Raw genomic sequence first — 24,605 nt, 5'->3', positions numbered from 1 at the left:
TGACAAGCAGTCAAACCACCATGCTAATCCCTAATCCCTGGATAATCATCACCCGACAATTTTAAAATGTGGTCTTTGAGAATTGCAGGAGGAGCCAGGCGAAAAGTAGTCGGAGTGTGCACATCAGAGGCTTTTATTATTACTAGCATTACTAGCATTATTATTATTTAAAGTACACCTCTGGCATGTCTCACAGAAACCTCTTCCCCATCTGCTCTGCATCGGGAGTTTCAGGAAAGAGGTGAAGTCAATCACCCAAGGCAGAACAATGTTGAGGGTGATTTTAATAAAATAAAAATAATTCTTCCTTTTAAAAAAATTGCCCCGTTTGCCACACATTTTAAAGCACAGAAAGTATTGCATAACTCCTAACCACCAAGCAGACTAGGAATACTGTATCCCTTTATTCTCTGAGTTTAATAGTTATAATTAGAACCTTTCCTATACGGTTTCTATATCTACGTGTAATTTAAAAAAAATCCCTCTTGTCTTTCCCAATAAACCGAGGCATTGTTACACAGACTGAAGTGAAACAATTAAAGTGAGAAATGGAGACGGTGGTTTTTGAAGAGGGTTTTATTTTATTTTTTTCTTTTTTGACGTAGAAAAATTCTCCAACTTGAAATGTTCTCACTTAGCATCAATTTTGTCTTCGCAGTCTTGCTGTCCGCACTTGGGGAGCCTCTTGAGGCAGAGGGTGACTACAAAGGAGAGACGGAGCTAGTTAGGGAGAGCAGAACACGTGCAGCACACGGCCAAGCTGGGCAAATTGTCACGTGCAGGGAAGAAAGCAGAGAGATGGCCCCATCATATAAATGCTAGAAAAATAGGAGATGAGTTGCAGGAGAAAGAAGGAAAAAAATGACTATTTAAAAACAAAATAAAACAAATAAGCAACCCCCTTTGGAAATGTATTAAGATTTCGTTTTGTTCCAGCACTGATTTCGGTCTTTGCTGATCTCCTCGGGGGGAAATTTGATGATCTCCTCGGGCTGCCAGCACGGAGCTGGGGAGGACCATGGCTATGAGCAGCCTTGAGACACGGCAGCAGCAGGCAGGGGGAACACAGCCTGGTGCTACGTCCCCCAAAGAAGGAGCTCCGCTGATGGGAGACGTCTGCTTAGCTCTGTTTAAAATACCTTCAGCAGTATCAAGTCTCCTTGGGATGCGGCATCTTACCTTTCTCTCCCTAAAAAGGAAACCTGTCTCTTTGCTTAAAATCACAGAGGATGGTAAAGGAAAAATTTATTTCTTTGACTTCTTCCTAAGCCAGAGAAAGTTCTGTTATTAATGCACAGGCATTTGTTCTTTCTTTCAGGAGGAATTGCAGTGTAGCCATATGGTTATGCACACTCTCATGTACACATTAATATTTTAGAATTTAATCCTTTTTTTTTTTGCATTGCAGCTTATTTTTCTTCTCTCCTGCTCCGTGTGTCAGAAGATGATTGATATGTGTAGAAGTGGGTCTTAAAAACACAAGTCATTGCCTGAGGTTCTTCCTATAATCAAAGCACATGCCCACCCATAGCTAATTAGACATTAGTCTAATGTCAGCTGATTGATTTAGAGCAGTCCTACCACCCACCCAAAGAAGGGCAGAGAGCCTTTAACGGTGGGCATTGGGGGCAGAGTGGCACCTGAAGGCGAGGATGTTCTGCCTTTAAAAATTCATAATGTAAAACCTATTTTGCTTATATATGTAAATATACAGTGAGTTTTTTTGTCACTTTAATATATGTGTTTAACAAAAGGAATTGGTTAGCAGGAAAAAAAAAAAGGATTAAAGTCCATTCCAGACAAATCTGGGAGGTTTAAGCTGTTGAAGAAGTTCAGTTTGGTGGTGGTGGCATACGTCGCCATGAGAAAAGCTGAGGTCCTTCCTCGCCCCCAGGCACCAAGGTGAGACCTGGCTCTTTTGCTGATTCTAATCTTGCACTTTGCAGTAAGCTTGGAAAAACACATTTGGCTACAATCTAGACACAATTTTTCAAAATCCTTTTCCTTCTTTCTTTTTCTGTATTTTTTTTCCCTTCTTTTCCCTCCCCTGCAGTCCCCTCCACCCTCCCACCCTGGATTTATGGGTCAGGAACCCTCAACGTTGTCCTGATGGATTAAGCAGAGACAAGTTGTATCGAGTAAATTAAAAATGAAATAGTTACAGCTGTTGGAACAGTCCCGGGGCCAGAGGAGGTAAAAGACTTTCTACCCTCCAGGGGCCTGGAAGTAATCTGTGAAGCACCAAACACTTAAATGAAGACAGCTTGAGTGAGGGCTGACGTCCTGCTGCATGGGGAGCGCAGCCAAAGCCTCGTCTCGAGCCGGGGTTAACGGAAACCAAGGCAGCAGCTGCCCCCCCAGCCCTGCTAGCCCCAAGCATCCCCAGACCCCTTCCAGCACCCTCGGTCCCATAGCTGAGAGGGGAGAGCCAGGGGAGGGCAACGAAGAGGGTATTTTGAGACGAGCCACCTCAGGGATTTCCTTTCTGCTATTGTGAGTTTATGCCATATGTTATTGAAATCTGTTTTTTGTGTGGTTTTGTTTGTTTGTTTTGTTTTGTTTTTGGTGGGTATTTTGTTTTAAAGAAGCAACAAGCCAAACAGGGCAGTTCCACCAACAGGGCTCGTACCAGTGATGGGCACCGCGGCACAGGGAAGGCACCGCCACATCCCAGGGGCTGGGTGGGACCAGGACCAGGACCAGTCCTGTTTGCTCAGCTAGCCACCACAGCACAGCCTCTCCCTGTTGATTATAAATCAAACTCAGACAAAAGCATTCATAATTTACCTTTTTTTGGAATTCAAAGTTGTGCACAATCACCCTTTCTGAGCAAGTAAAAGCTCTCCAGAGCGTGTCACTGCAGCGGGGCGAGCGCTTGTGAGCCTGCCCCAGACACACGCGTTTGTAGCCAAAGTGCTTGGGCCAGTCCGAGTTAATGGAGCAGAGATGTCAGGGAATGAAATGTGGAGCCTTCCTCATCCCAGCTCATCCTCAAACGGCGCCCGGGAGGGCTCTGTCAAGCACACAGCAAGGAACCGCTGCCAGCACCAGCACGGGCGACTCAGACAGGCTGAATGCCTGCCTGCAGACCATGGCCAGGGTGGAGTTTGTCTCCGCAGATGCAAGGAAGAGCTAAAGTCAGCCCACGAGGCAATATTGCCCTTAGCTCAGCTGCACAGGGGGAAGCAGCGGAGGAGGACGCATCTCCAGCAGCAGAAACTGTGCAACTTCGCATTGCTGGGCTGTAAACCTTTCACTAGCTGGACATAAATCCTTCAGCTTTCTGCTACAGCGCAGCCTCTGCAGCTGCAAATTTATTTGAGCAGAGAATAGGGCCAAAAGAAGTAAATATGAGCAAAGTGACTGATAGTGTTAGAACATTACGCAAGCTCCCACCCAGCTGCAGCAGAAGACGCTTCCCCAGCTAATTCCTCCCGGAGATCCCCCACCAGGAGCTGGAGCCATTCTGCCTGGGATGCTGAGCAAGGGAGGAGGATGTAGGCGACAGTGGGAGAAGGGGTTTGTGGAGTGGGGTCTGCAGAGCTCAGCCCCAAATGGCAATTTGGGATCCAAGGATGCTCATGTGCATTGGAGAGCTGCAGGCAGGGACCGTGCACCGGTTTAACTCCAATAATCTGCTGAAGCTTCCAAAACGAGCAGCTCATGAACACTGCAGCTGTGACACAGCCACCAGAGCACCAGCAGAGACCTGATCATGGCAGATCCCATCAGCTCAGAGGGTTTGGCCTTAAAGAAGTCTCCAGCAGGCTGAAAACTTGCAGAAAGCTGCAAGTCAGGCAGAGCAAAGGCTTGAAAGGTGAAGAGCTCACCATGCAGTGGATGAGTGTTACACCACCTGCACTACCCCAGAACTTTCCCTAATACTCTGCTTGCCCCAAGGGACTTGCAACTGGTGCAAAGGGAGCAAGCCCAGGGCACACATGCCAAGGTGGAAAATCCCAGGGGTGCCCAGGATATGTGGCAGAGAGACAGCCCTTAACCTGTCCTCACTGGACTCTCTCTCCTTGCTCAGCTGCTGTTGCTTCCCAAACTTGCAGAAAAACCTCGTGGGCCATCTGTTGCCAGAAGGGGCTCTTTTTCCTTTAGTGTTCTCTATTTTTCATATTAAATTTGTGGGGTATCCCTTTAATACAGCCCTCATCTCAAAAGCATCCCACAGAGCAGCGCTGGAGAGAAGGGACTGGCTGATGGGCTGCAGCACTTCGGGAGGGCAGGAGCAGTTCTGTGTTGCTGATGCAAAATGTCAAAGTGCCATGATGTAAGCTGGTGAGGGGGTGATGTTTGGTTTTCTTGTTTCTGTAAAACCCCAGCCCTGAGAGTCATGTGAATCTCAGCTTTCACTTCGAGCCAGGCTGCTTCCAGTGCGCCTTTGTTGCACAGATGCCAGAAACTATGATGTGAAAGGCACCCTAGAGGTTTAAAACTTAAAAAAAGATTACAAAAGATCCTCCATATATTTTCAAGTGAACCTTTATGATTTTCTTTTTGTTGGTGGTGGCATTTCTGTTTTGTTTTTTTTGTTTTATTTTTATTTTTTTATCTTTTTTTTTTTTTAAGACAACGCTGTTTTTCTGGAACAGCAAATTCTTTAAGGCCTGTGCTGGTAACACTGATGGTGCTGGATTTGTCAGTTCTGGACCCAGAGAGGCACAAAAGCCTCCCCAGGGACTGCCTGACCCCGTGCAGAGCTGGGTCAGCTCGGGTGCTGGCAGTGAGACAGAGCCATGCCATCTTGTGCCGACTTTGCCTTTATTTCTGCTGCTGCTGCTGCCATTATTACAACTGCTATTGCATTAACACCTAGGTCCCCTGTCACAGAGTGAGACCCCTCTGTGCCAACGCTTATAAAAGTGAAATAAAATGGGGACGACTGGCCCGAGGCATCCACAATGTGCAATTTCACTCACACTTCTTCCTCTCCCTCGTTGTTTAATACTTTTGGAATCCCACAGTTCTTCAGCCATGTGTTATCTTTTAAATCTTTTTTGTTTGGTTCGTTGTTTTTTGTACAGGGACCTTGTCTTTGCTTACATTTTATAATGTAATTTCTTGTTGCTATACTTCAAAGTGGATCTCTCAGCTTGCAAGCACACTGACAGCACAGACAGGCTACCTTTGGAAAGGACACATCCCTTGGTTCAGGTCTCTTCTGAGCAGAAAATTGATTAATTTGCAATCCAGCAGAGCTACCTTTGGAGCCAGAGATAGTTATCAATGCGTTGTCACTTTTTCAGCAAAATACTGGGGGGAGTGGGTCTGCTCTAAATGCTGGGGCATTGAAATAATGATGGACTTAGGAGCAAGCTTTCATGGGTCTACCTTGTTGGGAATTACAGTGCAGAGCACCTCAGTCTGGCCCTGAGCTACTCAGTCTACGCCATCCCCACCACCCCAGGAGCAATGCCCCCAAAGGGGACCGTCCCCATAACCGTGCGGGGTCAGGATCCCCTGGGGAGGACGGGCAGCCCCTCTGGAGCTGCCCCCGCTGGCAGCTGCAGCACAGTGACTTGTTTTTGCCATTGGCCGCCTGGCGATGCCACAGACGTTACTCACGGCTGCATCCTGGAGCCAGACGAGAACATTCATTTCACACCACAAACTTACTTTTTTTCCCCCTCCGATGCTTTCTTTTATCGGGTTTCAATATAATAAACAAAGGAGATGATATTATTTCACTGGCAAAGGCTCCAACTAATGCACAAACAGTTTTCAATACTGGCACACGGAGGGACTTTTTCACCGTATAGTGGCCAGTCAGACCCATATCAGTCCTAATGGCAGAGGAAAATGGAAATTCAGATCTTTCACCTTGAAGAATAGCCGCAATTCATACCCGGCTTGTACTCCCCGCCCCCCCCCAACACACTTTTTTTTTTTTTTTCCTTTTATTGCCAGCACAGCAAACCAAACTGTCACAGCAGTATCAAAGGGAATTTTCCAGGCTGTTGACATACAGCAAAGGGACAGTCTCGTGTAGCTCAGCACTTAATCATCTCGGGCTGTGGCACGGTGTCTGCAGCAGGGCCCCCGCCTGCTTTCTGTGCAAGCTTTGGTTCTTATAATGACTCTGGGCAAGTTGCTTCACTCCTCTGGGCTTCTGCTTCCCCTTGGATGGTCTGTTTGGATATCAGTTCTTCAGGCTGGAAAGCATGAATCTGAGCCTTTTTCTCGAGTTTTACCAAAGCCGTGTCCAACGGGCTACAGCTAAATTGATACCAAATTCATTGCAATGGGGGTCAGAGGCATTGGGATCCTGCCCCAGTCGCTGTTGGTTTTCACTACAGGTGCCCTTAACCATGCTGGCTCCTGGGCTCCATCAGACCCTTTAACATTCCAAATACAAGGGATATTTCACATGTTTGATAAGTTTCTTTTGTAAAGCTAGCTGTTGTGAATCAGATGATAAGGCACCAGCTGTGGTTAAAGCAGACGAGCACTTTTTTACTTTTGTTTTAGTCATTTTTCGAGCATTCCTTTCTGGAGCTGAAAAGATACCAAAGATGTTAAAGAAAACCTCATTACAAGCATTTTATGAAAGCAGAGATTTTGCAGGCAGTCCCACAGTCTCTGAGGCCCAGAAGTATCTGCCAGCTTTCATGGCAAGGACAACCAGAATCCCCATCCCACACATTAACTGCAGTCATCAATACCCAAGAAAATACAGAAAGAAAGAAAGAAAAAAGGAAAAAAAAAAAAAAAAAAAAAAAAAAAAGCAAAATGGGAAGAATGCATCTGTCTAACTTCCCCAATGCAAATTTCTCTGCCCATAACAAGCCAAGATTCATTTCTGGCCAAATTTCCCGCACTAACGCTAACCACTGACTGATTAAGTGATTTTCCCTGCGATCGTGCTGCAAGTCATTGTCCGAGAAGGGGCTCCCACAAGCCTGCTGGAGACCTGATTCCCTGCTGAACGCTCCAGCCGCTCACTGATCCAACCCACCATACAACCAGGCAGACCTGTCACCTGCAGCCAGCTCCCCCGTTGGAAAAACACACAATTTTCCAAAGGTAAAGGAGTCTTGGGTTACTAGGAACACAAATCATTATAAGTAAAACTGCATTCCCAATTTATTGTATTTGTTTTATTTATAATTTTATTACTTATTCCACATTTTCCATATTTTCCATGTGCTCCACGTCATTCTTGTCCATTCAGGCCTTTACGTGGAAACTTGGGCTCTTCTCCACTGCCTAATGTGTTGAAGGCTTTATAAACAGTCTTGTTTCATTGTTTGCTCTGCATGTTTCCATCCCAAGAGTTGCGCCTGAAGCTGTGCTTGGTACAAGTCTGACTGTTCTCCGACTGGGGAACTGGGCTAGAAGGGAAGAAAAGCATCTATTAATGCGATAAGCTGGCAAAAATAACGACCAGCAAATTATTCAGCTGGAGCTCTGACAAAGAACAGATTGAGACTCCTCTGATTTGTGGTTGTGGGGTTTTTTATTACTGTTGTTTTGTTTTAATTTTTTTTTCTCATTATAGGGTTTTAAGTTGCCAAAGACAGAGATTTTTCCAAACACCACAGTCGAGGCTGAGGACTGGTCAACACGTTGCATGCACACACCCCAATTTCCCACCAAGCCAAAACCAAACTTCACCGAAGGAGGAGGAAACGCCTCGCCATGCCGGTAGGTTCCTTCCCTGCTCTGCACGGCTGAGAAGGTAACATCACGCATTTCTGTGCACAGTTAATTCACTATTTTCCCCTCTCCTAGATGCACAGGCAAGTAGTTTCTTTCCTGCTCACATCTGACCACAATCTGTGAGCAAATCAGGCGTGTTCAGCAATGCTGCTTTTAGCCGCGCTTTCAAGGTTTCGTGTCAGCAGGAACATTGGGTCAATTTGCAAACAGCCTTGGAAAATCTGGTGCAGCGTCTCTAATGCTATTGACAGGGCCTGCTTCCATTTGGCATCGCCAGGCTAACAGTTGTCATTCAGCTCCTGAGCACATTTTACACCAGCTCATCTATTTTTCATCAGTCTTGCACCCTCTGTGCCAACCTTATCAATGCAGGAGAGCGTTCATTCTGATTCACTTCGATCCCGTGCATCCTGAATGTGTGTGCACCCACCCACAACCCTGAATAATCTCTCGGAGAGCAAAAGGATGCTCAGGTCCTGCAAAAAAAAAAAACTCGTCAAGTTTCTTCTAGATCGTGTGGCCCAGGTGACTTTTCCATACCAGGAGCTCAAAAAAACCCACGGCGCATTTGATGGCAGGGGAGGGGCGGGGAGATTGGATTAAAACATCTGGTGGGGTAATTAGATTCGCTAAAAAGTTTACACTCCAAACTGCCCCTACATAATTGATGGGGCTATTGTGGCGTGTCACTTCCACTTACGGGTGTGCAGCAGCCGCTTTCGCCTCGCTGCGCCCCGCGCTAACCTTCGCGGCTGACCTGCTGCGGCTCCCCTATTAAAGCTGCAATTATGGGGTGACTCTTAATAGCGAGGTCTTGCTTCAGAGTGGGGAAAAATGTTTCTGTAACTCACATGCGACAATTAAAGATAATTTAAAATGTAAGTAATTGCGCTGGGTTTCTGGAAACTACTGTAGAGGTCTTGTCCCAGGCATCTGACATGCACGGTGGTGTATTTTGACAAGTTTTGAGCAGATTTCCATTAAATACCAAGCAGCAGCTCTATTTTCTTTGGAGTCAGTGGTCAGGAAACGGTGATTGTGAAAGGTCAGGTCTGGTAGATTTGGGAGGGGACGGAGGTGTTATTCGTGTTCTGATCCATGGGGATCCAGTTCCAACATAAATCTTTCAGTCGCTTCAATCTTGCTTTCTGCGTGGTCTTTGAGCAGGAGAAAATTAAGGGTTGATCTACAGGAAGGTGCTTCTCTTACTTTACCCCTGCTGAGATGCAAGGCAAGGTGGGACCTACATAATGTCCATCTACTCCTTCAAAACCTGTGGGGTCTGGGTTTAGAGACCTGGTGAACGTTAAAACAGATCTCCATCCCATCACAGCCTCGCACCAAACCTCTTAGCTTGCAAAAGCAGATTTGAAATTGCAACTATTCCAAGGCTTCTGCAAGGTCAGCTAAGTGAGAACATCCTGCAGAATTCACGCGGATGCTTTCGGAGGTTCAGCAGTCCCTGAAGGAGTTTTGCATCACGAAAACAGACTGTCGGATGAGTTTGGATTCTGCCACATGGTCCTAGCGATAATAAGCCATCTGTGTGCACCACGCTGCACATGACCTTTCCTCTCTCAATTTTCTCTCCCTCACTTTTTTCCCCAAGTCCTCTCTTATTTGACCTACATTTGAGTAACCCAACAACTCCCAGCAGAGCACGCAGAAGAGTTAAATATGCGATCAATTACCAGCATGCAAATGAAGAGTCCATCTACATCAGAGTGAAAACAAGCATATGAAAACAGGACAGTCACAGAACAGAGAGGGACCCTTCACGAATACAATCACCTTCTGCTACGTTTGATCGATTCAGGCTCCTGTCTCAGCTGAGGAGGCTCTTGCTCCTAAACCATTAGAGGTAGGGCTGTAAAAAACCTTTTGCATCACGAGATGTAGAGAGAAAACTTGTACAACCTTTGAAACTTTCACTTTTATTTCACTTTTCTGAATTTATAAATTATGTTCAAAAGTTAGAAATAGATGTCTTCAGCTTGTGCCACTGGATAATAAAATTAAATACGTGCACAGGCAGTTTCATGATCAGGATGTCTGAAGGCTTTACCCTTTGGGTAAGTTTATACAGGACAAAATACGTAGAGGAAATAAAAGCTGTGAAAGTCTTGCCCTCATTATCACTTTTGAGTGGCTGACTTTGTGACTGGAATTTGTCAGAGGCATCAGTCATATCATGGCTGCTCACCACAAGATAAATAAATAGATAAATAAAGCACTGCAGAACTTCATAAAAAATAATGAAAACAGAAAAACAGAAAATGAAATCAAATATTTAAAAAAAAAAAAAAGAAAAGAAAGAAAGAAATGAACAGATCTCTGAGGCAAATGCAGAGAAATGCAAATTTAAAATGCGTGGCCACAAAAAAAAAATGCATCAAACCTTAAAATCCTTTTTTTTTCTTGATGTAAAAAGACTCCAAATAAGAATAAGAATATGCCTGTGCATATTCTTTATCTGTCCTGGTCTTTACCTATATTCCAGTGTGGTATTTTTAAGGAGGGACTCAGAAATTACGCTTGAAATGTGCCAAGAGCTGCAGTTATTTGATCGTGACTGAAGCATCACTGGTGCAACGGGCTGGTCCTTATGGATGGGACAAAGTGACAGGAGCTGCTCTGGGGGTTGGTTTTCTTTCCTGAAGAGCCCAGTTTCAGGTCTAACCCAGAACCTCTTCCTTATGATTTAATTGAAAGCCGTCGGAGTGCTCAGACTCAAGGCACGTCACCGCGCAGCGGCCGGGTGCCTGTGACAAATGCCACCGCGTGGCCCCGCGCTGCAAAAAGCATTCCTGGGGCTGTTTCCTGGTGCCTCTCCAGGCCGACAGAGGAGGTTTACATTACCATCACACGGCTGTCTTCAGCCGCGTCTGCGAGCACAGCCCATTTGGAGGCCTTGCCATGTTGGGCTACGCAGGGAGCAGGAGGGGGGGGGGGAATAAGAAGGCCAACAAAACACAGCGAGCTTTTAAGCACCCGCATCTGCATCAGTAATGCGCCCAAACCCAGCCTCCGCTGCCTTGTCCATGCAAAACCCGTGTACGACGCTTGGAGGGCAGCTTTAAAAATGTTTTTGAACACATAACACATAGGAAAATAACACACTGTAGAAACTTGGCAATGAGTTTGTCGCAAGTAGCCAAGTTGGGCATGGAAAAAAAAATTAGACAATAAAAGGTCATTTCTAGCCAAGTTTTAAGTGAGTATACAATACATACCTTTTTTTTTTCTTTTTTTTTTCCCTGCTCCTTGCCTTAGTTATTGGCCAACTTGGCTACAAGCTTATGGAAAACACTGAAATGGAATTATTGTAATTGTGCTTTTTTTTTCCTCTTTTTGACGAAGCAAAAGTTCTTATAAGCAATAATTTAATTATAGCAAAAGCGTAACACAGACACGCTTCTAAGGATGCATCATCAAAAAAAAAAAAAAAAACTCTTTTCTACACCATATTTTCAACTAAAACTACTTCGTGTGTGCCAGTGATCTAATACTGCTGCTATTTATGATTTTCTTTAATTATTTATTATAAAGTATGCCATAAAGTGGAAAATTACTGGTGCTGATCACCTTTCCAAGCAGGCTAATTTAGAACCGAGCGCTGTAAGTCAATTAGGATAATAAACCTGCCGGAGCGAAGACGGGGACTTTCTTGGCATTAACGTGTCCCTCCTGCTTCTGGCGTGCAGCCCCGAGGCCAGGACCCACGGCTGCCTCCCGTGGGACGTGTCCCCGCAGCCTCCTTCCTTGCCCCCAGGTAGCTCAGGTGGAGGATTATTGAGAGCGAGCTCCTTGCTGACGTAGGTCACGTATTTGACATCCTGCTCTTTTTCATTCCTTCATGCGTCTTGTGTTTTATTTTAGATCTTTGTAAGGGCAGAGCTTAAAAAATCAATTAAAAGCAAATGCCAGATTTTTCCTCCCTAAGCTGAGCTGGAGGCATCTTCCTGTCCTAAAGGCTGTGGGCTTTTTGCCCAGAGGATCAGAGAGAGTCTCAGAGATTTGACCCAGGAGCATGGGTAACTCCACTGAAAATCAGCCCAGGCATCTGTGTGGAGCAGATACCAGGGAGAAATGCAAGAGCTCTGTAGATCAGAGAGCAGCCGCTGAGCACTGGCATCCTCTGAGGATGCTGCGAGCTGTGCTGGTGCTAGGACAGCTCGTAAGGGGATGTAAGACCAGGTCTGAGAAGCTGACCTAACTGAGAGAGAAAAGGAGCCAAGCATGAGAATAAAGGGGAAAGATAAATCACATTTGACGATGCAAAGAAAAAAAAAAAAAAAAAGAAAAAAAAAAAAAGAGAGAGAGAGAAAAAGAAAGGAGGTGGGAGAAGGAAGGAGGGACACCACGAGCATGAAATCATCAGGAAGTTTGGAAGTTTATAAGCTGCACATTTGGAGCTGTGTTAAATAGGAACAGTGGTTTCCTTTCTGCCACTTATCATCCAAAGGCCATTCATTTGCAAATAGAGTTGATCTTACACTTTCTCATGTTCTCTTGGAAATATCCTTCCAAGTCATCTGACATATTTTTAGTAAGTGAAGGTTTTGCCAGACACATTTACCTCTTGGCTTTTTTTTTTTTTTTAGCTTTTTTTTTGTCTTTTCAAAAATATGAATCTAAAGTTAAAAAAAAATAATAGCCTTTTTCTATTTATGCCACTGGAAAAATGGGAGAAAGCTGTAGCAATGGGAAAAAAATATATATTTTTTTTTCAGTTTGTAGAGACTGATATTTTTAGCAGCAAATATCGATGGCAAAAGTAATTTTGCGAAGAGAGGGATATTTTTCCCCACTAGTATTTCAGAGTAGAGTGCGACAAGTTGCCTCCAAGCCCACTCTGGGTGCAATACACAACCAGCAGGTAAATGGGGCCGAGTTGTGCACTGCTGGGCTCCGAACCCCCATGGGCAGGGGGTGGGCAGCGGGCGGTGGGCGCCTGCAGCCCCTCTGGGCACACTCACCCCGTGCTTTTCCCTCGTGTTGCTCGAGGGCTCGCAGCCCAACGAGCCTCGTCAAGCCCAGGGTGCGTAAGGAGGGTGTGGTGATCGCTAATTACACCCCTTGGGAGGACTTCCATGACCTGACGTATCCAGCAGACGAGGCGGCCATCCCGCCCCGCTGAGACGGCTTCGGTTAGGTGCCACGACTGGTTCGGCACCGCAGGAGGAACGAGGGGGGTGGAAGGGGTAAACAGGGTGAGTAACGCCCGAGTCACGTTGGACACGGTGTGGGATAACTTGATCTGCGACTAAAATCTGTGGGGAGATGGGGCGATGCGGCCACCTGCCCCAAAGGGATGGTCTCTGGTGGCGTGGTGCTGAGGTTTCCCCTTCCTAAATACCTGCAGGTGAGCCGATTGTCAGCAGTGGTTCCAGAACACGGGGGGATTTCCTTGGGGAGACGCAGTGCAATGGGGCTGGGATTGGGTTGCAGCACCCCTCACTGCTCCTGTTGGCTTCAGGATGCGTTTTTTGGGTAAGGGGCTCTGCTTTATTCAGCCTTGGTGCAGTGCGTCTCTTGCACCTTCCCCTATGGCTCACCCATTAGTCATGCTCAGCACAGCCCCCAGGAACCTAAACCGCCCCACGGACATGTGGGCACCACTGGGCTTGTCTCATCCATGGGGAATCTGCCCAGTGCCACGCTGCTAGAAAATCAGGGGTGGGAGCTGGCAGCCTGCAGCCCTCTGCTCGGTGACAGGACCGTGTGTTCCTCCATTGGTGTCTCCAGAAGTGCAATAAAAAATAAAATAAGTGAAATAAAATAAATAGCAAATAGGAAAATTAAATTAATAAAATAAAATAGTAATGTAAGTAAAATTAAATTAATAAAATAAAATAAAACAAAATAACAATATAAAATAAGTAAAATTCAATTCAATTCAATTTAATTTAAAACAAAATTAAATTAAAATAAAATAAAATAAAATAAAATAAAATAATAAAATAAAATAAAATAATAAAATAAAATAAATAAAAAAATAAAATAAAATTAGAAACAATGAGGAAAGGAATATGCCTTTTCTTGCAAAATCCAGAGCTCATCCTACTGCTACGTCACCAGGTCAGTTCCTGGTCTCTGCTATTCCCTTGTCTCTCTTGCTCAGCCTAGCCCGGCCACCACCCACTCGTTGATCCTCTGAGTTGACAGGACACAAAGTCCTGCCCAAGCACGAGACCCTCAGAGGAGCAGCAGGACATCCCACCCAGCCAAGGAATCTGGAGGCTCCCAAGCTTTTATGAGTCAGCCATCACCTCCAGCAGCTTCAGAAGGAAATTGCTTTAGGGCACTGTCGTCACTGTTTGAGAGTATTTGTTGACAGGGAATGTCTGTGCCACTGTTAGAGACCTCAGGCTGGGTTATATCTGAACCCAACATCACCGGTTTTAGCACAGAAACGTTGGCCAGCTGAGCTGAGAAGCGGGGAGCTCAGCATCACCAGGAGCTGGCAGCTGCTTAGAATTTACTGCACGTCTCCATTCACAATCTTCACCAGCAACAAATGCAGCCCGATGGCCTCAGCTTAGTTAAGGACAAAATATATTTACATGGAATCATGTCTACACTACGTCTACAATCTGGTGAAATTACAAAGAAGAAGGTGAAAAAAATACCACTACTGATTTGGACCTAAACCCACTAGCAGGGAACAAGACGCTCAGGCACTTTTGCCAATGAATTACACAACTTTGTGCTGCTGCAGCCACCGAGAGCACATCTGAGCCTAGCTCGTGGTCACAGGGCCTGATGGCATCAGCAGGAGGGTGCTCGTTTATTCCAGACAGGGAAAGGAGGCTCAGGGCTTCCCATGCAGGAATGAGCCTGAGCCATGTGTCACCCAAAAGCTCTCCTCCACTATCTCATTGCAAGGCGTAGAAGCATTTAGGTTGGAAAAGACCTCTGCGATCATCAGCTGTTAGCCTTGCTGCTGAACTGAGCACCTACAAACCAACCTGTGTGCAGACATCACAGCTTTTACTAAAAATTAGGTGTGTGTTAGCAAGGAGCTGGCTGCACCGTTTTCTCCCAGCCTTTGCAGCGTACAAGCTGCTGCCTCCAAATTCCTCCCCCAGAGATGAGCTTGGATTTGGTGTGAGAATAGCAGGATAAAGTCAGAAGGCACGTTCCCTTTTCCTCAGGGCCTCGTGGAGGAGCCAGGGCACCAAAAAGCCCCGAGACGTCCCCAAGGACACCGCGCTCCCCTCCAAGGGCCATTCCCACTCCCCGCCTTGCAGGCAGCCGGCAGCCCCAGCAGCTCCCCGCTCCAGGCTGTTGATTCACCGTGACGGCTCAGGATGTGTAACCTCATCATCCTCCTAGCAGAAAGCTATTTCTGTCTCCCAAACAAACACAGGAGAGGCTTTGGTGAGGCAGGATGAAAAATGGCTTCGTGGCTGCCCTAAAGGAAGCGAACGCAAGGCGGTGGTCGGCGGCGCTCCCCTCCTGGCTGATGGGGCTTTGAACCCAATTTTGTCCAAAATCTGGGGAAAAATAGAGGTGCTTTAAACTCGGGACAACACGCTCACAAAGGCTGGCTGAGATCCTAGTGGAGCCGAAAGCAACTTGAGACCTGGCCAGCCCAAGCAGAGCATTTTGTTGTTGTTTTTTTAAAAATGATACTCATTAAGAGCAGGAGCCGGGCAATGTTCCCCTTCTGCAACTGATAATATTGAAAGAAGGAGATGAGGGGAAAAGAAACCTCGGAAAATAAAACTTATTTGGCACCGCTGATTAAAACCAGTGTGTGTTTCATATTGAAAGGCTGTGTTTGCTCAAGGTTTATTCAGCTCTGGTCTCCTCCATCCACATAAGGTTTGTTTTAATGACCATGGAGTTATTTGAATCTATTAATTTTTTTTTTTTCCTGAAAGTTTCATAATAACAATGCCTGTTTTTTCATATAGCACTCTGCAGCCACGCGTCTGGAAATACATTGCAAATGGGCAATTAGTGTCAGCCCTGTTGTGAAGATGTAGAAACTCGAGCAGAGTCCAAGTGAGACACTCACTAAACAGCAATGCCAAAATCATGCGTTTAGCTCGGTCTTGAAAAGTGGGAGCTAAAGACAAAAAAACATCCTGGAGACACTGGGGACAAATGAAAAGCAGGTTAGACAGGCAAGGGGACAGCAGCAAGGGCAGGCTGAGCCACACGGGTGCTATAACCTAAAGAACAGAAGAAGGGAGAGGACTTTCAGTAATGACAGACCTCAAAGAGGCCACTGCAATCACCCACATCCCAAATCCAGCACTGGGGCATCCCACACCACTGAAGGGCTGGCTGTCACAGGTCACAAGGCTCCTATTTTTTAAGCCCTTGTTTCGTTTTTTCCCCTCCAAGTGTTTTAATAGGAAAATCTGGAAAGGTTAAAGCTCAGAGCAGAGAAGCAGCGAGAGAATATTATTTGAGGCAAATCTCTCACCCTTTACTCAGCCTATGTGGGAGGCAAGAGAAAATGTTATATGTTCCCCCCCCTCCCTCCCTGCCTCTGAACTAGATGGCACATAAAGCCATCCTGGGCCCTGTTTGTGACTGCTTTTGTTAAATAAAGCCCCGATGCAACCCCATAAGGCTTGGGAGGGCTCCCTGCCCCATCACAGGGCGCCCTGTGGGACTTTTATTTGGGGCTTTGAGGTGCCTCTTCTCAGCGCTGATTTTCTCCCGTCTCCCAGCTCACGGGCCACTTTCTCACCTGGTTGCAGTTGTTAGGCCCAGTCAGGATCTGTTCCCAAATCTTTTACTACCGTCAAGGAAAACCCTGTCTTTTAATGACTCTCCCAGCTCACTTTATCTACTTAAACGAATTTTAAATGCATTAAACAATTTCAGTGGCATTAGGAGCAAATCCATGAATTTGGAGGCAGGAGATTTCCAGAGAGGAACAGCATTTCGTCCAAAATACATTTCTGTGTGAAAAAAAAAAAAAAATACAATTTTATTGTTTAAAATAATAGAAAATAAAACCAGAAGAGTTGCAATTTTTAAATCATAAGGCAGGGGTGGGGCACTGGAAAAAAAAGTCCTTCTTTTATTGTTAAGGTGGGAATAAATAAAAGTTATTTTGTGGGTGGGAAGCAGCAGGAAGAAAAATCACTGACTATGTTAAACTCCAGAACAAGGGAAAAAATAACAGTGAAACTGGGGGAAATTTCACCATCAGATCTTTCTGCCTGATATTCAAAACATGAAAACGTAAGGTCCGAAATGGACCTTTGTGAAGTTTTCTCTTCCCTGAGAATTTCCATCCTACCTGCTGGCAGCATTGCTGGCAGCCAGCATCATCTTCCCAATCCACGAGGAAGGAAAATGTCAGAATTGCAGAATTTGAAACCAGTTGGAAATCTGGGGGAACAAAGGCAAGAGGACTCACAGCTCCTGAGACCTCCACAGATCTTTCATCACCAAAAGCTTCCAGCAGGTCTAGGTGGCTCTTGGTTACTGAGAGAAGTTTCTCCTTCCTACAAAATAAATAGAGAAAGATAATTAATCAAGCACAGAGCTCAGGACTGGTTTTGTCCTGGAACCAGCACCACCACCATCATATGGCTTAATGCATTCGTTTATCTATCAGCTCATTTGAGAAGATGACAGTCCAAATTTCCAGCCTCCCTTTCCATTTCCATCTGCAGGCTGCACCTTGGGGCCCCCACACTCAGCCAAGGGTACAACCAGCTACATGCCAAGCCAGCTATTTATCAGGTGGGGAAACTGAGGCACGGATAAGCAAGGTGACCTGCCCAGGGACCCCAAGCCATCACCCAAGCTGAGGTCACTCCTTTAGAAGACAAGTTTCTACTGATATAAAGCCAAGACTTCTTGGAGTGATCACGACTTTCAGTGTTGTCCCTTTTACCAACATACAGATATGAAGGAGATACAAAAGAAACAGAGAGGGGGAAAAAAAGAAGACTCTAAATAGAGCTACAGAGGTGAGGCCAAGGAGAGTCAGAGATGGAGAGGGGAAAAAAAGAAGAAAAGAAAAAAAAAAGGATGAACAAGTAGGAATACAGATGCCATGAAGGAGTGAAGAAAAACTTAGAAGAAAAATACAAAAGAAGCAAAGATACCAAGAAGGAGAGAGATGGTGAATGGCAAGAACAGAGTTAATGAGAGCCAGAAATGCAAGTTGGAGAAATGTTGATTTTATTTAGCATTAATTGCAGGAAAGAGCCTATAAAGTGTGGTAAAAAATTATTAAGTACCACGATGCAATGCCAGCTTTATGCCAGCCATCCCTATGAAGCAGGTGTATTATTCCTAGTTCCCTAGGTATAAATAAATAATTGCTTTCCCACATCTTTTTTTATGATGGCATTTCATTATTTTTTACTGCCACATTGTTATGGTTCTGAGTCTTCTGGAGCAGATTTGGAGATCGGCCGGCGTGGGAGCGTGCACGCCTGCGCGTACGCAGGTTGGCACACATGGGACGTGGGGTGATGGACAAAAGGAGCAGGGTCTCCCCCATGGTTCAAGCCCTGACAGCAACATCCAGGTGAATACAGATAGTAAAGCTGTGAAAAATTATGGTTACAGGGTGATGTGCATCACAGCACTCCAAAGGGAAGAGCTGTAAGGAGCAGGTCACCCCAGTCAGCTTTGCTGAGACCAGGATTGCCCTGAGACAGAAGTTTCTGGGGGACACCAGCACAAGTATCACGTCGACCCATTTATCTTGGCATCAAGGACACGGAGCTGGGGTTTCCTTGAGATCCCAGCCGTCCATGACTCCCGTCTGCATGTACAGAGGTGAGAAAAGAAAAAAAAAAGCAAACCTGTGCTGTGCTCCACTTTTAATTTTCTGCTCATGATCTACCCATATGCTCGTCCTGGCATTGTTATGTGCAGGCTCCAGTATCGCTGTGGTTCAGAACAACGAGGGCAGAGCACATTTTCCTGAGCAATGTTTATATCAGCATTTTCAGGCTTGTTTGATCGCGTCTCGCACTTCTCAGGAGACCCAGCAGGGAGATAAGCGCTGGATGCATTTTCCTAGCAATGTCTCTTGCTTCAGAGGAGGCCACCAAAGACGTCTGGGGAAGCAATGATTCCCTGGTAATGCCTCGGTCCAAGCTCTGACCTGGAACCGTGGGCTCTGCAAATACACATAAATCTTCAGCTCACGTCCAAATCATTGCAAGGTTCAGTGAAAACAGCAAAACTGCCAGTGGATCTAACCGAAGCTTTAATCCAACTCCAGCGTGATTTATGGGCTCAGGTGGAAACCATGAAGCACGGTGGCTTCAGCCCCAACCAGGAGGATGGGCTGCTGCCCCAGCCCAAAGGTGCTGTGGTAGGGTGCTGAGGAATCAGGGCAGCAAGCAGCACAGATGAAATTAAACAGCACAAACACGTCCTAACAAAACCTTCCACCCCTGTGCATCACGTGCTGAGCAAATGTAGGTGACACAAATCAGACCAGTGTCCTGCTCAAGGACACAGGAAATTAAACAAAATCAAAGAATACTGAGGGCAAGCAAGCAAGAAAACTTGTTGTTTCTGATTAAAAAAATAGCAATCGAGTAGCTCTATGATTAAAAGAATTCTGTGGAAATGCTATGCTATTTCAGGACATTTACAACAGCTTTTTAATATTTATTCCCCTCTCAAAATACCATCATGGATAGCATTTGACTGATATTTTTTTCTACCAAAAAAAAAAAAAAAAAAAAGGAAAGGGAAAAAAAAATCTCAGTTTTCTAGAGAAGAAGGGGTGCTGCATCACCTTGGAAAGTGTCACATCAACTTGGGAAGATCTTTCTGTTCCCTGCTGCCGAACTTGCCCCCAGCCAGGAGAAGGAACGGATATCTCCACAGAGCATTACTAAGGCTGTTTCCTTTCCTCTCTCTGGCCCTCGTTATCTATCTGCTTATTAGCTCAGAAAAACGAACCACAACAGCAATTAGTACAAGATCCCAGGTGACGTGACCAAGACTTCTGACCAGTCTCCATATCAGCACTGCGTATCACTGATAACCTCCAAGTAATCCCATCCCACAGCACGTGGAGTCCCTTTAATGGCTCAGTGGGGATGTGGCTGGGTGTAGGGGGGGATTCCTGCACCGGTACCACGCAGTTGGTGTTGGTGCAGGCCTGAAGCTGTAACATCTGCAGCCCCTGGTGCCAAATTCATCTTTTTCCCAATACTCAGCATCCCCCTCCCATGCATGGAAATGGCCAAAGGGAAACAGTGCATCAGAATTTTTGACCAGCCCGGTAATCCCGGGCAGGACGTTATAGCAACACCTGCGAGGTGCTGTGGCTTTTCCAGCTGCGCCCCCTGTTATTGTGGCACGGGGCTTCCAGCGTCCCCGCGGGGCACCCGCAGACGGCCGTGAGCTAATAACCGCAGCACAGACGGTTTACAACACCCCGTGGGATTTTAGGGTGGCAAAAGGATGAGAAACGGGTCACCTGGCATGGGGCTGGGGACCGGGGAAGCCAGGAGGGAGATGCTCGGGAAAATATCTGATGCTGAATGAGTTCGGTTGGCTGCAGCACATCTGTCCTCGTCGGGTCTCACTATTTCTTGAGGGGGATGCTGGCAAAACCAGAACCCACAGGGCTCCTTCTGTCCCTCTCTTCCAACACAAAACCAGAGAGTTTCCCAGCTCTTATCGGAAAAAGTCAGCTTGCACTGAAAGGGTTTCTGCAGGACCTATGTTGTAAATGAAATGAGATTAGTAAAAAGGTGGTTTTTTTTCTTTTTTTTTCTTTTTTTTTTTTAAATCCTGTGACAAGGAGTCAGGAGCCTGTCTGCCATGGAATATTCCTGCAGTACCCGGGGCTGTGGTTTGTTTTACTAGTGGTGACTAGTTCAAGCCACATTTAGTCAATAAATATGAGATATGAGGTCACCCCGCCATTTAGCTGTTCCCCTGTCTACATATTTCACAGCTGGGTAGTAACCTTTTAACTAGCGTCTACCTCGGTGGGGAGTCTCCATAAAAAAAGAGCCAGGATCCCTTGGTCGTGGTGGGGGACCAAGGCGCAGGAGCACCACGGGGATTTCTGAGCAGGAGGGACCACGCTGAGCCTCGCCTGCTGCTGCTGGTCCGCAGCCAGGCGGTGCCCAGCTCCATGAGATGGAGCCACATGTCCCAAAATTTATCTCCATCTCCCCCTTTTTCCACGTGGAAATGGGCCGCAGGACAAATTCCGTCTAATTTCCCCAAATTTCCAAAGGGTCAGTTGATCCTCTTAACCACGTCTGATAGGATTTAACAAGAAAATCAACTTCTTCAAATGTTAATTCACCTCTACCCAAGTCCATAGCTTCTCCTCCGTGCCTTAGCCTTGCCCTGGGACGAGGAGGACACCTCCTTGGCTTTTCAGCTCATAATTCAGGCTATGACTGGTCAAGATGAAGTATTCCCGAGCCCATCAGCCAAGCTTCCCACCAGCACAAGGTGCAACGAGAGCAAACTTTCCATGATGGTGCCAAGTAAAACCAGGAAAAGATGCACCCCCAGCTCTGCCCTGACCCGATTTGAGACCCCCAGGGTTTCAAGTAAATGGATCAGCTGCTGCTGTCCCTGCAGTCCTCCTCCGTGCCCACCCTGCCTCATCTCCAGCACGGCCCCACAAGGGGCTCGGCATCAGCAGTCCACAAGAAAGCAGCAAGCGTGAGGAGGGAGCTGAGCCAAGGCGCCTGGCCCACCTCCAGAAAGGTATTTAGGTACCTAACAGAAATGAGATGCTTGAGTGGATATGGCGAGAAGCGGGCAGGGAAGAGAAAGCAAACCCGCGAGCGAGAGAGGCCGTGGTGAGGGAGGGAAGCCGTGGAGCAGCCCACGGAGCTCTGCTGCTTTCCACCAGCCACCAACGTCACGCTGGAGTACGTGCGCTGGAGGCGAACGGAGCCGCGGGGACCTCGGCTGGCCCCGAGCTCCTGCTGGCCTCATCCTTCCCTGCAAAGCGCCGTACCTGCGGCACGGCTGCCAACAGCGAGCCCGGGGAAGGGGGGAGAAGCTCTTGCCCGTGGAGCAAGGTGCTGCGCTCCCTTCCAAGCATTGCACACAGTCTCCAAGAGGCCGGCCAGGAAAGCAGCGGCCTGGCGCTGGCAGGGTTGTGGTGATGGCTCGGGTGAGCGGCCGGCTCCTGCCCCCGGCACGCCGGGAATCCCAACCCGGCTCTGCCTCCCCGACGTCACGGCCCAGGCTCGGCACCAGCAGACGCGGCTCCGGCGCCGGGAGAAGAGGCCAGCTCCTCCCAGCTCAGCTGGAGCCTCCAAAATCGGAACCTCTGCTGTCAGCTGCCTTTTATAGGGCTATAAAACCACAAGTTCATGTACAGACGTTGGCCGGGATCAGCCTCGGCCACCTTCAGCATCGCTTCTCGACGTCTTGCATGTCCTCCATCTCCAGAGCCTCCTTCCCTCGTGCCCAGCCACCTGCAGCCCCAAAGACGGACAAGAGGACATGGAAAGAAGGACATGGAGCCATGCCAGCCCCCACCAAGTGAAAAAGGTACAAGCCAGGCAGTGAAGCACCCCATCATCCTCACGGTGCTCAATGGCACAGCCCCTAAACCCCACCAGCAGCCCCCAGCCCCTCGCGGCATTTCGGTGGCCGTGCCGCCCGCTGTCATCAGGCGCAGGGAATAACGCGCCCGTAATGCTGGGCCCTGCGACAAGAATAACATGAAATAACACTGCACCCACCCACTGAGAACACCAAGTGTGTCACACTCCTCTGTGTCATGGGTTTAAAAATAGCCCCCTCCTTTCCCCCCGCCCCTTTTCTTTTTCTTTTCCCATTTATTTATGGGTTTTTTGGACACCCAGCTCGGCCAGGTGGAAAAAGTTTGCAGCAGCGCCGAGGCAGAGGACGGTGACGGGTGTCTGCTTGTTTTACGCTAAACGGGACGAAAGGGAAAAAGGAAAAAAAAAAAAAAAAAAAAAGTTTGCAATTACATGTTCTTTGTGGAGAGGTGTGGCCACTGGCACAGGGAGAGGTTTCAGCCCAAACCGCACAGACAGATGCTCAGGGAGGTGGCTTTCGTGGCCGGTGTGAGCACAAACAGGGGCAGCCTGCAGCTGAGATTTTATGGGAGCGGAGGGATTAGGAGCTAATTGAAAGGCTGGGGAAGAATTTGGTCCTCCTGAGGGCTTCCGCTTTGCGTGAGCCATTTTGCCCAAAGCTGCACAAGAACCTGGCAGCAGCGGCAGGAGGAGGCAGGTCCCGTGGCACGGCTCGGGTCCCTGTCCCACTGCCAGCGGGTCCCCAGTGGGGGCACAAAGCCAGCAGCTCACCACAGTCCATATCGTGCATCAATACTCCTCCCAGTCCTTTCACGGGCTGCGATTCCCACACGTACCCCCAGATAAATGCTGAAGTTATCGTTAAATCACCAATATTCACGGTAAGTTTTCAGTCCAAGGCATCCCCAAACGGAGGCAGCTGGGAGCAAGGTGTGGCTGGAGAGCGGCCAAAAGCGAACGAGTCAGATAAGGGGTCACAGCACGGGTGTGAGGGGAATTTTGCCAGCAGAGAATCAGGGTTTCAAAGCCAGGCTGACAGAATCAGCAGGTTGGGAAAAACATGGAAATGCGGTAGAAAAAAAACAGATTTTTGCTAAAATAAAAGCTAAATCTGTGTTACCTTAATTGACCCAGCAGCTTCACCAAAATTGCTTTAAATTGCACGGAGGACAACTGCCTCTTTGGCGGGTACATCTTTGTGCTGAAGACGAGAGGAGCCTGAGCAGAGAACGAAGCAGCTTTGCAGAGCTGGGGGAGGAATTTGCACCCGGCAGAGGTGCAGCACCAGAGGGTTTACACAAAACTTGGGCAGAAGTGCACAAGGTCTGTGCTCATCTGCCAAAGCCCACTCCAAGAGAGAAAATTTCCCTTTCCAACAGCCCCTGCGAGCACCTGTCCAGCCATCAGATGCGTACAGCTTTGTTTTATCTCCCAAACGCCTCCATTTCAGAGCTGTTCCTCTGAACTGAGCCTTTCTCCTGGTACCTCCTGTGCCAGAAACCACACTTTATATCAATGGCGGAAATAGTCCCAGCTTAAAATATTACATTAGGTTAGGTTTTGTGGATTGTTTTTTTTTTTTTATTAGATAAAAGCACAACCACGTGACACCCGTCTAAAGGTACTTTAATTTTTAAAGAAAGCATTTGGCAGATACGAAGCTTGGAGGGCAGAGAGCTGTGGCCGAAGCCCAGCCCCACCAGAAAAGTTACATCCACAAATTTAACAACTCTGCTCTGCCCAACAAGGTGCAAAACTGTCAAGAGCTGGACAGCGATGTTTCCATCATCTTTTCAGCCTTAATTTAATCGTGCAGAAAAAAACGGCTTCTGAGCTATTTCTGATTCTTTTTCCAGGATGGGAAAAAGGATAAAAACAATGCCATGGGAAGAAGCCCTGAGCTTAAAATCTCTCCCCTTAATTTTTTTTCCCTTCTTGCTTTCTTCCACAATAGCAGGCTGAGACATCAAATCAAATTGCTGGCCTAACGCTCAGCTGCTGCAGGGTAGGAAAAAAGCAAGCGAGTGGTGCCTCCAATTGCCATGTTGTGGCTTTCGGAAGGCTCAGCTGCTGAGCTAATTTGGTGCCGTTTCCTGTTTTTCTATGGCTAGATAGAAGGAGAGAAAGGAGATGCAGCAAATCCGAGCTGCTCGAGCACCACGCTTACAGTTCTGGTGATTCTGAGCTGAAAAATCCCAGCGCAGGGTGCTCAGAGCCCATCAGTGACACCATGCCCCAGGGACTGTCAGCTGCAAGGGTCTGCCAGCTGCCTCTCCCAAATGAAGGGCAGGGGGTCGGACTGATTTGGTTTTGGAGCAGGGAGCTGGGCTGGTCGGCAGCTGGGAGCTTGCAAAAGCCTCTCCCCCAGCTCCGAGCAGTCACTGCTGGTGGCCTTAGGTGGAGAAATCCCTGAGCCTGCAATGCTTAAGGCTGATG

The 24,605-nt window shown here is 47.2% G+C and overlaps 1 long non-coding RNA gene across 1 annotated transcript in view; it reads right to left on the bottom strand.

Moving 5' to 3' along the window:
* Positions 1-6,438: 6,438 nt before the first annotated feature.
* LOC119713132 (uncharacterized) overlaps positions 6,439-24,605 on the bottom strand; it is a 126,797-nt gene continuing 108,630 nt past the window's right edge. The window contains exons 7-8 of the long non-coding RNA XR_005260065.2: positions 17,057-17,144; positions 6,439-16,592 (exon numbers count right to left, since the gene is read on the bottom strand). This is a non-coding gene — a long non-coding RNA (uncharacterized lncRNA). The remainder of the gene's footprint in view (positions 16,593-17,056; positions 17,145-24,605) is intronic.

Source organism: Anas platyrhynchos, chromosome 19 (assembly GCF_047663525.1).
Source record: "Anas platyrhynchos isolate ZD024472 breed Pekin duck chromosome 19, IASCAAS_PekinDuck_T2T, whole genome shotgun sequence".
In the NCBI taxonomy this organism is placed as follows: domain Eukaryota; kingdom Metazoa; phylum Chordata; class Aves; order Anseriformes; family Anatidae; genus Anas; species Anas platyrhynchos.
The sequence above is the reverse complement of the archived record's forward strand: the minus strand, read 5'-3'. Positions and strand labels throughout refer to the sequence as shown.